The sequence below is a fragment of the Theropithecus gelada genome, chromosome 6 (assembly GCF_003255815.1).
Source record: "Theropithecus gelada isolate Dixy chromosome 6, Tgel_1.0, whole genome shotgun sequence".
Taxonomy (NCBI): Eukaryota; Metazoa; Chordata; class Mammalia; order Primates; family Cercopithecidae; genus Theropithecus; species Theropithecus gelada.
The window spans coordinates 25,047,618-25,062,501 of record NC_037673.1 but is presented as its reverse complement, the minus strand read 5'-3'; positions in this window follow the sequence as shown (position 1 = coordinate 25,062,501).

The following is a 14,884-nucleotide window of genomic DNA, read 5'->3' as shown; positions in this document are numbered from 1 at the left end:
GTCATGGGCAGATTCTTCTTAGGTCTAAAGCTCTGTTTTCCTGTATTGCATGACCTGGCCTCTTTGGCTTTGGGAGTCACAGAGATTACCTTGTACTGTGAGGGGATTTGAACTTGGCATGTGTAATGGCAGATGAGAGCTGCAAAGTAGGAGTGGCTGAGCAGGAATTTAAATAAAGCGGTCATGGCTGTTGTCTTTTTCTCTCCCCTACGAAGTTATTGTTTAAGGATTCTAATTATAGTTTGGAGATACATTCTAAGGGGTCTTCTCTAATGTTTTTTCTCCCAAACTACTCTCAATGCACACAGCTTGTATGTGTGCATTGGTGTGAGGAACTGAACTGCTGTCTTCGTAGCAAAATGAGAGACTGAGTTTTCTCCGCTCCAAAGAGAAAATGCATTTGTTCCTCCCAGCCAAAAGGCACCCCTGGGTGACTGGGGGCCTCGTGGAACTGTCTGGGTAGTTGAACTCCCACAATGTGCAGCAGCCCTACAGGGAAATCCCCAACAAAAATTAATTCAAAACAATAATAACAACAACAATAAAAAAACCTACTTGTCCAGGAAATGCATATAAGGGCTGATCACCTGCCATTTTGAGTCTTTTCTAAGGTCATAGTCCTCTGGAGAGAGAAACTGAGACAAGTGAGAGGGTGGAAATGACTCAGTGTTGATACACTGTGGAGTCCTGCCCACGAGCAGCACACATTGATCCGCCACACAAAAACCCTGGGCCACAGCTCAATTCTTCCTTTTAAGAAAAAGAGTGGAAAAGAATCTAAGAATGAGGAGAAAACAAGGAGAATGACCCCCTTTCAAGCATTCCATAGGTTTTATGGTATTTCTACTTGCCAGAGTTTATGTAAAATGGAAGTAATATGGTCTTTGTGCACATTTACCTTAAAGTAAAAGAGCCCTAAGGTTGACCTGCAAACTATAGACTTCCTAAGTTATCTTTTTCTCTATTTTTCTTTTCTGGCTGCTTTAAATCTGCTGTTATTTTTTTCATTAAGATAAAAACCACTATTTGGTTCCAAAAGGTTCTTCTTGCAAGTCAGTGAATTTGTATTTATCTCATGGCTAAAGTTATGGAGTAAAAGATTTAGGATCTGTCTCTCTCTCTGTGTGTGTGTGTGTGTGTATGTGTGTGTGTGTTCATAATTCTATAATTTTATATTCAATTGGCAATTAAACCTATTTTAATTTCACTCTAGCACATCAGAATTTGTCTCACTGAATCTTATGATGTAAATTTTGCTCTTGGATTTTCAACTGAGTTATTTCCTTTAATATGCAAATTTGAGGCTATTTAGCTAACAACTACCTAGGGTAGTAAAACATGTTATCAAGACTTTGAAAGTTTAAGAAAAAAAAGTTTATCATGAATCTATAAGATGTATTTCTATCAGCATGCCTAATACATTTATGTATTTATGTTTTGTGTACACAACATTTCACTGCTGAAAATAAAAGAACTGTAATTCATTGGCTTAAGAAAATAAAAGCACTTGAATCAAATACTTTATCAGGAAAAGGGAAAAAACTAGTGAAATGCTTTTTCAAGTTAACGTAACTTAAGTAAAATATTTAATAAATAAGCTAGACTTAAAATTATTGGTTAAGTAATGTTAGAAATGTCTTAAAAATTGCCAGCAGACATTATTGTTTAAATTTAATCAAGCAATTTATTAGTTATTCTTGCCAAATAATATAATATGTCAAAATTTGGCATCAGGTTTACAAATGTATAATCTGAGCCCAAAGCAAAATGATCTTTACTTGTGTAATCTTTAATAAACAAGACGTTGATATTGGTTTTATAACAATAGCTACATCTTGCACTTAGTAAGATTACCACAACTTCTAATCTTGTGGCTTTAGGCAATCTAGTCCACAGGCAGTGAGGTTTATTTTAGGAAGGAACTGTTACTGTCTTTGTTTCAAACCTAAATTATAAATTAATTTACTCCCAAAGTTAGGTCAGCCTAGGCCTAGGAATGAACAAGAACAGCCTTGAGGTTAGAAGCAAGATGGAGTCAGTTAGGTCAGATCTTTTTCATTTTCTCAGCTATAATTTTGAAATGGCGGTTCTATAATTTTAAATAATGACTATCACAGTTTTCACAAATTAGGTAGGTAAATGATTAAAATAAAATAATTAGGTAAATGTAATAGTATAAATACATGTAGAAAAACTAGTCATAATTTAGAATCTAAAGTTGTATTAAATTTAATAATAGGTATTTTATTATATGGATACTTTCCAATAAAATATATTATATATTATAAATACTTGATATATAATAAAATATATATTATACATATCCAAATTATTTTATATATTATAAAATATATTTATAAATATATATTTAGAAAACATTCTTTCTAAAAAAAGTGTGTCCTTTTTAAAAAGGGGAACCAGTTTTTTCTATTTCAAAACTTATTTAAAGCTAGGTAAAAACTGTGTAAAAGAAACCAGAAAATAAGAGAGACGTAAAGAAAATTTTAAAAATAATGATTTTTTTGGTAAGAAAGCTTAAAAAGAAATAATTTTATATGAGAAACAATATTATATGGTAGATTTATTCCTATAATAAAATGGTTGTTTAAGAAAGAGATGTTCAGGACAAATAAAAAAGTTCAAACATGTCATGAAGGGTCTGTGTATGTCGTAAGCCACAATAAGAGGATTTATTAAAAAAAAAAAAGAAACCAACAAATAAATTTTCTTGAGGAATCGATTTACTCTTAAAAATTAGAGGAGATTTTAACTTTTTTTACACAAGTTTAACTTTTATTGTATCTTGCCATTTTCAGGTTTTCTCCCCTTTTTAAGGGTGCAAAATGATAACATTCTCCTTCAACTCATTTTCAGCTCATATAAGTTTTTTTCCCTCAATTTCTGTTTGTTGTGGTCTGATACTAACAATGCTTTCTTAAATGCCCAAAGGAAATGTTTTCTTCAACATAATATTCTGTGAAGTGCAGATGTTTTTTTCTCTGAAAATTGGGTAAAAACTCAAGCATTTTTCTGTCTTTGTTTTGTTTCAGGGTATTAAGATAGTTGATGAGAATATTTTTTCCTATTTAGAAATCAAAAATAATAAGTGCATAAAGAATGCCAGAATTAGAAAATTAATACATTTTAACAATAATAAATAATGGATACAGAAATTAATCATTAATGTTATGTAAACCATTCACTGAAAGGTTGGCACAGTGAAACTGCATGAAATCATTAGCCAGTCTTTATATCACCAATGGAGGGACAAATAAAAATGATGGAACAAAGAATCAACTATAAATTTGTCTTATCAAAACAACAAAAGCAAAGAATTATTTGGATCTAATCAAGTCTCTACATGCCTATTAAGAGGAATAGGGATGAATTGGGAACATACTAAATTACATGAGAATATAAAATAAAAATTTTAGACTGTAGAAATCCATCCACATTTACAAGCATATACAATTTTTTTTAACAAATAAATGGCATGGGGAAAAAAGGTCATGGAGAAACAGAGCAGTTGTAATATAATGAACTCTGTAAGACATAGCAACCAAACACAACATGTATTCTTTTCTGAAACCTTGGTTTGAGAAAACAGTGGTAATACATATTAGATAAAACTGATTTGAGATAAAATATGAAGGTTGTTTCTTTGGCATCACAATATCCACTCTAGAAGCAGTGGACTCCTCAAAGAAATGTGTTCACCTTCTTTTGAGAGTATTTCTCTTATTTTACCCTAAGGATAATTTTGATTTTGGCTGCACCTTCAATTAAGCACCTTGATTTCCATCTTTCCTTTTTTTCATAGTGTCCATAGTGCTTAAAATTTGGGAGCTTTGCTCTAAAATAGAGCTGCTAAAATTTTGTGAATGTGCCTTATATGGGATCTCCTGCAATGGAGTATTAATCAATATAATTCCAATTTTCTCAGAAATTTATCAATATTGCTCCACTGATATTCCCTATTACTTTCAAATATTTTAGAAATATAGTTGCTATGAAAATTTTAAATATATCCTTTCAATTGCAAAAGAAATGGCATGAAGGAGTTATGCTTAATCTATCATGTGTAACTCAAAGTCTCATATAATATTTCCATTTAGTTATATTTTTATTAAGGGTATCCACAATTCTATATATAAATTATGTATCTGGCTACCATACAAAAGTTATTTTAAATTTTTCATTTTGAATTTCTCAGTTTTTCAACTTATTTTCTAAAAAGCAATGATGAAATTTCTTCTTTCAATAAGAGTTGCTGTGGATAATCTTCAAAGATGGCTGTCATCACTTCCTCTCTTCTCTGTGTACATATGCCCTCACTCATATGAAGAAGCATTTGCTTTCTCTATTCTGGAAATCAGCTGCCATGTAAGAAATGTACCATCATGAGACACCATAGTATGAGCTAGGGCAATCTAACTGCCACATAGAAAACTTACCTTATGGAGAGAGGGGAAAGACCTGAATAACCTCCAGTTGTTTCTGCTCTTCCATATGAAGCACCAGACACGTGAGTGGAGGAGCCGTCTTGGATATTCTAATCTCAGCAGTCATCATGAAGAGCCAAGTGCAATCCAGATTGAAGAATCTGGGAAATAATAAATTTATGTTATTTAAAGAGACTATATTTTGGGATGCTTTGTCATACCATAGCATTACATATCAATTATATTTTTTATTGCATTTACTATTAATTCTAAAATAATATTAAAAATAGTGATGATAGTAAGCATATTTCTCTCACTTCTGAAATAAATTGAAACCCTTTTAGTGTTTGGCCGTTACATACAATTCTGGCTTTGGTATTACATAATATAACTTCTTTGTTCAATAAAATTTTCATGAAAGCTGCTACATGTTAGTTACTCTTCTTGGATTAGAAAAGATTTTCAGTATAAAACACAGATATCTTAGTTTATATTTCTTTAAAAGAAGAATCTGAGACAAGAACTTAGTTGCAGATAGTTTAGCAAATACTCTGAAGGAGGAGGAGTGACAGAGAAGAGCATTAGATAAGTAAGAATGAAAAACTGATATAAGGCTCTGTAATAGAGGTTACCGATTGTAGTCAATGAGAGCATAATTCTGCCAGGAATACAAAGGCAGAGGTTGGAGTTTTTAATCCACTAACTTCCATCTTTCATTATTTGAGAGTTACCTTGGGGGTCATTAAATTTACTATATTTATAGACTGTATTTATGCAGACTATTCTCAGCTTTGGGAAAGGTCCTGGGGACAAAAAGCAGGGAAATATTTTTTTTGGTCTTCAAGTAATAAACAGGAGTTTGTGCCCCCCAGTAGTTGTCCACTTCCATTGTGGATGAAATTGAAAAGGGCCAATGCGATGTGATATTGAGTATCAAGTGTGAGGGCTCTCGGAGTTTGATTATACTGTTACACAGTAAATTCTTCTCTGTCATATATTTTGAAACTGGTGGCTGGGTCTGAGCTCTGAAAATATCAAAATGTTAAAGAAATAAACCACGGTATCTGCTGTTATAAGTGGCCCAAAGGCAGAAATTGATATCCTGCCCATCTCCTTTTCTTTAACACGTTTCCATCTCTTCCAAGAACTTAGCCACTGTAGCAGCTATTCTGGATTTTCCCTATCATGAAATAAACCAGGCATGTTTGACTGTTTGACTAGTCCTAGTCAATTTTTGATGCAATAATTGCTTATTCAATCTCACTGCAAGGGGCACATCAGTTGATTCCCTGAGATCTAGAGATAATGACCTGCCCTGATTCTATAGAATTATATCTAGAGAAAATTGTTCATCTTAGTATTTCAAAATAATGATCCATAATTTTGCCTTCCAATGTAGTAATTCATTCATTTGATTCAGGTCTACTGGCATAAGAAAACTAATATAAAAATTGTTCATTCTTTTTTTTTTACTTTTTTGGTTTCTCAAACTGTGTATGCTAACTACCCATTGTATATGGTATATTTTGCATCCTAGAGACTGGCACCCACTGCAGGGTACCATCCCTGAGCTGACATCCCTGCTGAAACTTTAGTATATCATTTCATTATCTTATTAGACTGGGTTATGCTGATAAATATGGCATATGGTTGGAACAGAAAGCCCCCATCATTATATGCTTATTGTTATACCTCTTCTACCATAAAATGCATTACTTGACCTCAAGTGATATTATGCAGGACATTACATAATTAAATTAGGCTTTCAGTAAGCTCCCAAATCATAGTATTGGCAAAGACATTGTGAACAAAAAAACATAAATACATTTTAAAATAAGAGTTTGTTTCAGCAAAGATGAATTATGACTCACTTCTAGAATTGAAAGTGTCCAGTAACTGACTTATTCTAAGTGGTTGCTTGCTCTCATATAATGAATGGAACATTATCAAAGGCTTAATCCCAGTCTCTACGGCTTACAGGTTGGGCACATAGCTTCAGTTGTCCAGTGGCCAATGTTATGCATGATCTCAGGCAAGCATTGAAGCAAAAGAAAACCAAAGATGTGCATAATTTATTTCTACTTTTCTAGATCCATCCACATGTCCCTTCTTTGTACATCTGATCTTTCTGTCTTACTCCATCCAGGTCTATGTGCAATCAGGCCAGCCATTCATCCATATCCAAGCATTTAAACACATTGTAATTCCAATAAATTTCCTTCCATGTAAATGGAAATCCAAATGTGATGCTCATAGCTTGGCCCATGAGGAGGATTATCCTTTTGCCAAAGAGCCTTTAAGGCTAATTCTCATTATGATTGTGTGTGCCAATGGTCCATTTATCATCTAGCACTAACATATTCAATCAATCCATCCACAAACCAGGTACAAAACTTTTCCTTCTTCTTTTTTCATCAAAATGAATTATCCATGAGGTCATGGTGTGATCAGAGGAAGAGATTAAAAAGAAACAATGGCTGGTGACATGAGGGTCTAGGTCATGAGTGCCTCTGGATATACTTTGAGAAGATTAAAAATGCATTATTATTATTATGGGATAGACTGATTCTTGGTGCATGATGGAAGCCATTGTCTCATAATCTCTTGATATTCTAAGATCCAGCACTCAGTCCCTACTAAGGTCTTGTAGTACATCAGAAGCAGCATTTCAAATAGCAAGGAGTTATCTGCTGCAGAGAACAGATACAGAACCCCAGTGGTTTCTGCTGCAACTCTTCCACAGGGGGTTTCTCACAGGGTCTTGGCTGCCATGTGTACTATTAGCACCCTACTATATCCTAAGGGGAAGGGCCATTTTCACTGTAACCTAAACCTGCTGCAAAGCCCTCTTCTTCCAAATGACCCGCTTAAAAATATTTTCTTCTAAGTATCTAATATAAAAGTTTAAACAACATTCCCAAAAGTTACAGATGCTGTTTCCAACAGTCAAATATATTTACAAAATCTTCTAACTATTTCCTACTGGTAGGTTGTGCAAAGTATTTAATATAAACTTTACCTTAGAATGGATGCCCCAGAATGCCAGAGATTGTTGGACCCTAAAGTTTTGCTCTCATCTATGTTAGTGTTGTAACTTGCTAAGACATTCAAGGCACTTGCCACTTTCTATTCACTAGGTTCAATTAGCACAATGCCATCAATTTATTGGATTGTCATAACATTTCCCAGAATGGAAAGTTGATCAAGGCCTCTGCGGACTATGCTCTGTTGGAGTGCAAAGGAATTGACATATACCTAAGACCTAGGAGAAGATGTGTGTTGACACACTTTTCCTGTCCTCCTACTAATACTGTTTTTCCACATATACATAAAATGTTTTTAAAAATCTTTACTATTAATGAAGATCAAAAAGAACAAAATAACATATTTTCTAGACTATTGCCACATATAAAGTACTAAAATTGATCTGTTCCATTAAAATTCCCAAATCTAGTATAATAACAGTAAGTTAGACTCACCCTTGGTTAAGTTTACAGCAGTCCACTACCAGCTCTTTATTTTTTTTTTTTCCAGTGATCTTACAGTTAAATTGAACAGGGGAATAAAGAAAATCACTACTACCACCAATTCATTAATTGTTTGAAGGTAGTATGAATCTATGTAATTTAATTCTGATATTAAGTATTATTTCTGATTTCTTGCCCTGACTAGGAAAGGGTTGGGGAAGCTTCAAGGATTTATATTTGATCACACTTAATATGCAATACATAATGAATCCTATGAGTACATATTACTACAGAAATCAGGTAACCAATGTGCAGGTTCTTTGAGCAACTAAGTCTATCCATCTCAACTGTGCAGTTAGCATCTGGGGAGATAACTATGGACTGGAATCTGATTTCAATCATGTGTCTGTTAAGTACTTTTTATTCATGAGCACTCAATCTAACTGAAGAAGGAATTTGGTTATGTTGTATCAATAAAATCTCAGACTTCAGTCCAACAGCTCTTAAAAGTTCTGAATAGTGTTATTTTCCTTGTATACATTCACTAAGGTATAAGGCTGTAGGTTCTCAATATTTATTATTGGTACTTGTACTGTCATTGTAGAGTCTTTCCTCAAGGTTGTTATGACTTCACTTCAAGAGATGGGCTCCGGTTCTGAGAACCAACTCAGTCTGGGTAGGTGAGTGAGAAATTGTGGTTTTTCATCACAGCAGCTAATGCCAGTCTTTTGCTTGCCAGTTCAGGTTTTGTTCTAATTGCAAAACCATAAACATCCTGGTTGGCTATCCATTTCACCCCTAGGAAAATTAGTCTGTTATATATCATAAAAGACTCTTATATAAAAGACATCCTGCTTATCCCTCTGGCATTGCTGCTAAATTCAGTTACCATACCCATATTAATTCTAATGATAGATGTTACCACCTAGTCTGAGATATTTGAAAATACTATTGTCCCATTATCATTTGGCAGAATAGTTTCATGGCACCTTTTCCTACTAACAACTCTGGCCAAATCATGACAACAGTTACTGAGACGTTGGATGTCCTAATCAATAGTGCATGCTTATCCCGGCCCGCGGGATCGTCGAAGCAGGCCCTGGAGGAGGGAGTGGGAATTTGGGGGACAAGAGACACGAGAAATGGAGACAAGACAGTGCTCTGATCAAGTCTCGTTTAATGGCGGTAATGCAATGCCTTATATACACTTGGAGGGGAAGGGGTTGGGCCAGAGGCGGAGATGATCTCATCGCGGAGGGTGTGGCTAGGTAGGTATTGGTTTCTCTGGTCGGACGTCATGTTGCGCCTGCGCTATCAGTTGGTAATTTTCCCGGGCGCAGGATGGTGCCTGCGCTACAAAGTAACAATTTTCGCCCGCGGGGGAAAAACAGGTGAAGAAAAAACAGGAAGAGCGCCATCTTTTATGAGGTATTGATACAAAAGAGAAACAACAAATCTAGGGAGGAGGTAGAAGGTGGAAAGGAATAGAGCTCGGGCGTTTAATCATTAATTATTATTTGCTATGGCCGGGGTGCGCAGCTCCGGACAGGTCTCCCTTTTTATTATTTTTTGATAAGAAATGACCCCTCGGGAACTGCGCCTGTCTTAGGTTGGGTCATCTCATCCCCACCTTCTAGGCCTGTCATGGGATAAGGCAGCAGCAAGGGCAGCCCTCCTGTCTTAGGCTCCGATGGGGATAGTGTCCTCTTACCCGTCATTGACTGTCCAGTTCAGCACACAGGGGAGGTGGTCTTATTAAGGTAAATAAGACTCACCATTTTCTGTCATCTCAAGGCGATGATAATGGACCTGTATAGGCTTGGCCTGGAAGGCCTCGATTTGTTGTCTAACAAACGCCATAAGCTTATTAAGGATTATAGGCCCGAGAGTGAGAAAGAGTAGAAGAGTAAGTAAAGGACCAAGGAATGGCAGGAGATAGGGGAGAAGTCCATCGAGTCCAGTCCACAAGAGATTGGCGGCCAGGCCTTTTCTGCGCTTTTCTAGTTCTTCTTGTAACGTTTTTATCTTATCTCTGACGATTCCGGATTTGTTGGCGTAAAAACAGCACTTTTCCTGTAAAGCCAAACAGATCCCTCCCTGTTCTGCCGTTAGCAAATCTAGACCTCTTCTATTTTGGAGAACTACTTCTGCTAATGAATCTACTTGATCTTGTAAATCTTGTATAGTACTGGATAAGGTCTGTACATCTGAAATTAATTGATTGGATAATTTGGTATATTGGGTTAGTGAGACTCCTAGGCCTGTGGCTCCTGTAGTAAAAGCAGTGGTGATTCCTAGTCCAGCCAACAAGGGAATAAATTGTATGGCTCGTTTTGGTCTATAAATAAAATGTTCGATAGTGGGGATGGGGATAGGTTCATCTCCAGGGATGATATCAATGTCGGGGAGAAGAGTGGCCAGAACACAAAGCCCTGTCCAATTTGTAGGTAGATAAGTATATGCCATGTTGTTTCCACAGACGAAAACCGAGCCATTTACAGCACACAAAGGGTTAGTGGCATTGATTATGGAGGCACAGTTGTCAAACACAACATAGCCTAGATAAATTTCTTTCGTGTTATTATATGACGGTGAAAAGAGACAAGAGGAATTAGAAAACGTCATCGGTTGAACTAAGAGGGGAGAAATAATAGGACAGGAATTATTTACCAAGGATTCATTTGAGTAATTGACATAGGACGACAAAAGGTTAGGTATAGCTAGAGGAATAGGGGGGCCCATTTTAAGACAAAGCCAACAATCGTGGGCTAGGCTTGTATTGGACATTTGAAGTAAATTGTAAGTAGCATTGAGGATATCAAAAGTTTGAGCATCGAGCCTAAAATTATCTCTAATCTCAGGCAGGGCTAAGGGGTGATATTGAAGTTCAGGATATAGAGCTTTATGAATCTCTTCTGATTTTCTCTGGACGGTTTTAATTCTTGTAGTATCTAATGGGCCTCCTCCATCAGAAATGTGAATGGGAGCGGTAGTGCTCCAACAAACAGGCTTTCCTTTTTGGCCGTTACAAGGAGATTGTACAAGTTTATTAGTGGATCCTAATACTTGTACGTCATTGGTACCTCCAGTTTGTGTTTTTAGTAACGTGGCCGTATAGTATGTCTTATTGCCTGATTTGCATTGTTGATAGGAGGTATAACAGGAACTATGTATAGAAGATTGAAAAGAGCTACAAGGGCATTCTAGGAGTGGCCCGCTAGGTGAGGTGTCTCTTGGGGTAGACTTACATTTCCATAACTGGTTTGGCATTAGGTAAGCTGTCTTACCCGAGCAAGTCACCTGGGTGATTCTGTCTGACGGAGGTTCAGATATTTGTCCTCCGCTGCAGTCACAAGGCTGGCCGTATTGTTTTCGTATTAATTCTCTCGCTTTACGAGGGTCACCAAAACCTGCATAGACTGTCACTATGCTATATAGAGCGATTATTTTCCAAAGGAATCTCATTTTAGGCTTCATTTTCTGAAAAACAAAAAGGAAGAAACTTCTCAGGGAGATTTATCTTCCCTGGACTGACAATGGTTATGATTTATTTGTCTTACCAATCTTTCAGGCAGCCATCTGGCTGCATCATTTTTTTGCGAGAAGATGCATACTGAGCCTCTTCCCCAAATTAAAACTGGATCGGGGCCATGCCATGAATTATCAAGTGGATCTTTCCATTTTACCATTGCGAACTGTTTTTGAGATTCACGATGCCAGAAACGATCGGCAGCCGATTTTCCATGACTGTCCAAATTTAAAAAATTAAGGATAAACAGGGCATGATTGAGTATGTTTCTGGGGGTACCCTTCACGGGGTACCAGCTCCCCCCTTTTAATTTTGTGATAACAGTTTTTAATGACAGATGGGCTCTTTCTACTATACCTTGTCCTTGGGGATTGTAGGGAATGCCTGTGGTATGTTTAATTTGTAGGGTATTACAGAATTGTAAAAAGGCTTTGGCTATATAACCAGGGCCATTATCTGTTTTGATTTGTTTGGATATTCCTAAGATAGAAAAGCAGTGTAATAAATGAGCTATGACATGTTTGGTGGCCTCTCCTGTTTGGAGAGTTGCAATAATGAACCCACTATAGGTGTCTATGCATACATGGATATATTTTAGTTGACCGAATTCTGAGTGGTGAGTAACGTCCATTTGCCAAATTTCATTGGGGATGAGTCCTCTGGGGTTAACTCCTAAATGAGGAACAGGTAAATACGTTATGCAGTTGGCGCATTGTTTAACTATTTGTCGAGCTTGTTCTCTGGTAAGTTTAAACATGAGCCTTAAGGTTTGGGCGTTTAAATGATGTAAGGCGTGTGCTTTTTGTGCTTGTTGTAAATTGTCTATAGTGACTGTGGCTATGGTTTTTGTTGCCGTGTCGGCTGTTGCGTTACCTTGTGTTAAAGGTCCCGGTAATCCTGAATGTGCTCTAATATGCCCAAGGAAAAAGGGAGTAGTCCTTTTTTGAATAAGTTGTTGACATTGTAAAAATAGGTTAGCTGTGTCTGAAATATGTTTAATTTGAGGCACAGTCTCTAAGAGGGGTATTGAATGAGCCAGGTAGGCGCTGTCTGTATAAATGTTAAGTGGCTGACAAGGAAAAGCTGATAATGCTGCAATTATAGCTTGCAATTCGACCAGCTGAGCTGATGTATAAGTGGTCTGGAATTTAACGATTACATCATTGTAGGTGTAAGCGGCAAGCCCTGTGGAAGATCCATCAGTGAAAATTAGTAATGCGTCATTGAGAGGTTCTTTACTGGTAATATGGGGAAACACAAATGCATGAAGTTTGCAAAATTGAATGAGTTTGTTAGGTGGGTAATGGTTGTCAATTGTGCCAGTGTAAGAAGCGCAAGCAATTGGCCAGGCTTCCGTATTTTGTAACAGCCAATGAATGTGTGATTGAGTGTAGGGCTGTATAATGGTAGAGGGTTCTATTCCAAAGTATTTTCTACTGTTTTCTCTTCCCAAGATAATTAGATCCGCTATTGCATCATAATAAGGCAACAAAACCTTTTTAGGGGAGGAGGGTAGGTGTACCCACATAATGGGATTGTTCTGCCAGAATAAACCAGTAGGGGTTATTGTTGTGTTAAAAATAATGAATATTAATGGCTGAGAATAATCAATACTGGTAACAAATTGTGTTGCAATGGCATGCTCTACCTGTTGGAGTGCTATTAATGCTTCTTTGGTAATGGACCTGGGAGATTTTGGATTAGAGTCTCCTTTTAATATATCGAAAAGAGGTTTTAACTCTCCTGTAGTGAGCTTTAAATACGGCCGAAGCCAATTTATGTCTCCCAGTAATTTTTGGAAATCATTTAAAGTTTTTTTTTTTTTTTTTTTTTGAGATGGAGTCTGGCTCTGTCGCCCAGGCTGGAGTACAGTGGCCGGATCTCAGCTCACTGCAAGCTCCGCCTCCCGGGTTTACGCCATTCTCCTGCCTCAGCCGCCGGGGTAGCTGGGACTACAGGCGCCCGCCACCTCGCCCAGCTAGTTTTTTTGTATTTTTTAGTAGAGACGGGGTTTCACCGTGTTCGCCAGGATGGTCTCGATCTCCTGACCTCGTGATCCGCCCGTCTCGGCCTCCCAAAGTGCTGGGATTACAGGCTTGAGCCACCGCGCCCGGCCCATTTAAAGTTTTTAAATGATCACGACGTATAACGGCCTTTTGATTAATGATTTTGGGTCCATTAATTTGGAAACCAAGATAGGTGTATGGATCTTGTAATTGTACCTTTTCTGGGGCTATTTGTAGTCCGGCTGCTGTTAACTCTTGTTTGAGTTGGGCAAAACACTGTAAGACTTGTTCGCCAATTTCTCCTGCTATTAAAATATCATCCATATAATGTATAATATACATTTGTGTCCATGTTTTTCTGACTGGCTCTATAGCAGCAGCTACATATTTTTGACACAAGGTAGGACTATTGGCCATACCCTGAGGTAAGACTTTCCATTGATAGCGCTTCATTGGTTGTCTAAAATTTGTAGATGGAAGACTAAAGGCAAATCTTTTTTGGTCAGCAGGGTGAAGGGGAATTGTAAAAAAGCAATCTTTAAGATCAATAATGATTTTAAAATATTTTTGAGGAATCGCAACCGGTGAAGGCAATCCTGGTTGTAAGGCACCCATAAGGACCATAGTGATATTTACTGCTCTTAAATCTTGTAAGAGTCTCCATTTACCAGACTTCTTTTTAATAACAAAAATAGGTGTATTCCAAGGAGAATTACTTTCTACAATATGTCCTGCTTCCAGTTGTTCCTGCACTAACTGTTGGGCGGCACTTAATTTATCATTGAGTAAAGGCCACTGATCAACCCAAACGGGCTCATCTGACTTCCAAGTAATGGGGTCAGCGCACCTTTGGGGTGCAGGTATGTCAGTGACCTGAGCTAAAAATTTCCAAACCCCTTTTTATCAAGTTGTCCTGAAACCAGTATAGGCTGTGGGATACCGTTTTCTCCTTTTCCAAGACCTTTACCAGGGGTGTATCCTTGAGTTAACATTTGTGCAGTAACTATATCATTTGGACTACACATTATAATTTTCATTTGAGCGAGCAGATCTCACCCCCACAGGTTAACAGGTAGGTAAGGGATGACAAATGGCTTAATGAGGCCTGAATTGTTTTCTTTATCTGTCCATGTTAGGTATTTAGAACTTTGTTTAGGATTACTGCTTTGCCCAATTCCTCTCAAGTGAGTTAAAGTCTCTGTGGTAGGCCAATGAGAGGGCCAATCTTCTTGTTTAATGATAGTTACATCGGCCCCTGTGTCTATTAGCCCAGTGAATGCCTTCCCGTCTAACCATAAGGTTAGAGAGGGTTTTTGATTTGTAATTGGTTGCACCCAATATATATCTGATGATCCGAAACCTTTTATATTTCTATTAGAGTGTTGGATATTATTATCTGTTTTAACCAAAGGTAGTAGGATTAACTGAGCTATTCTAACT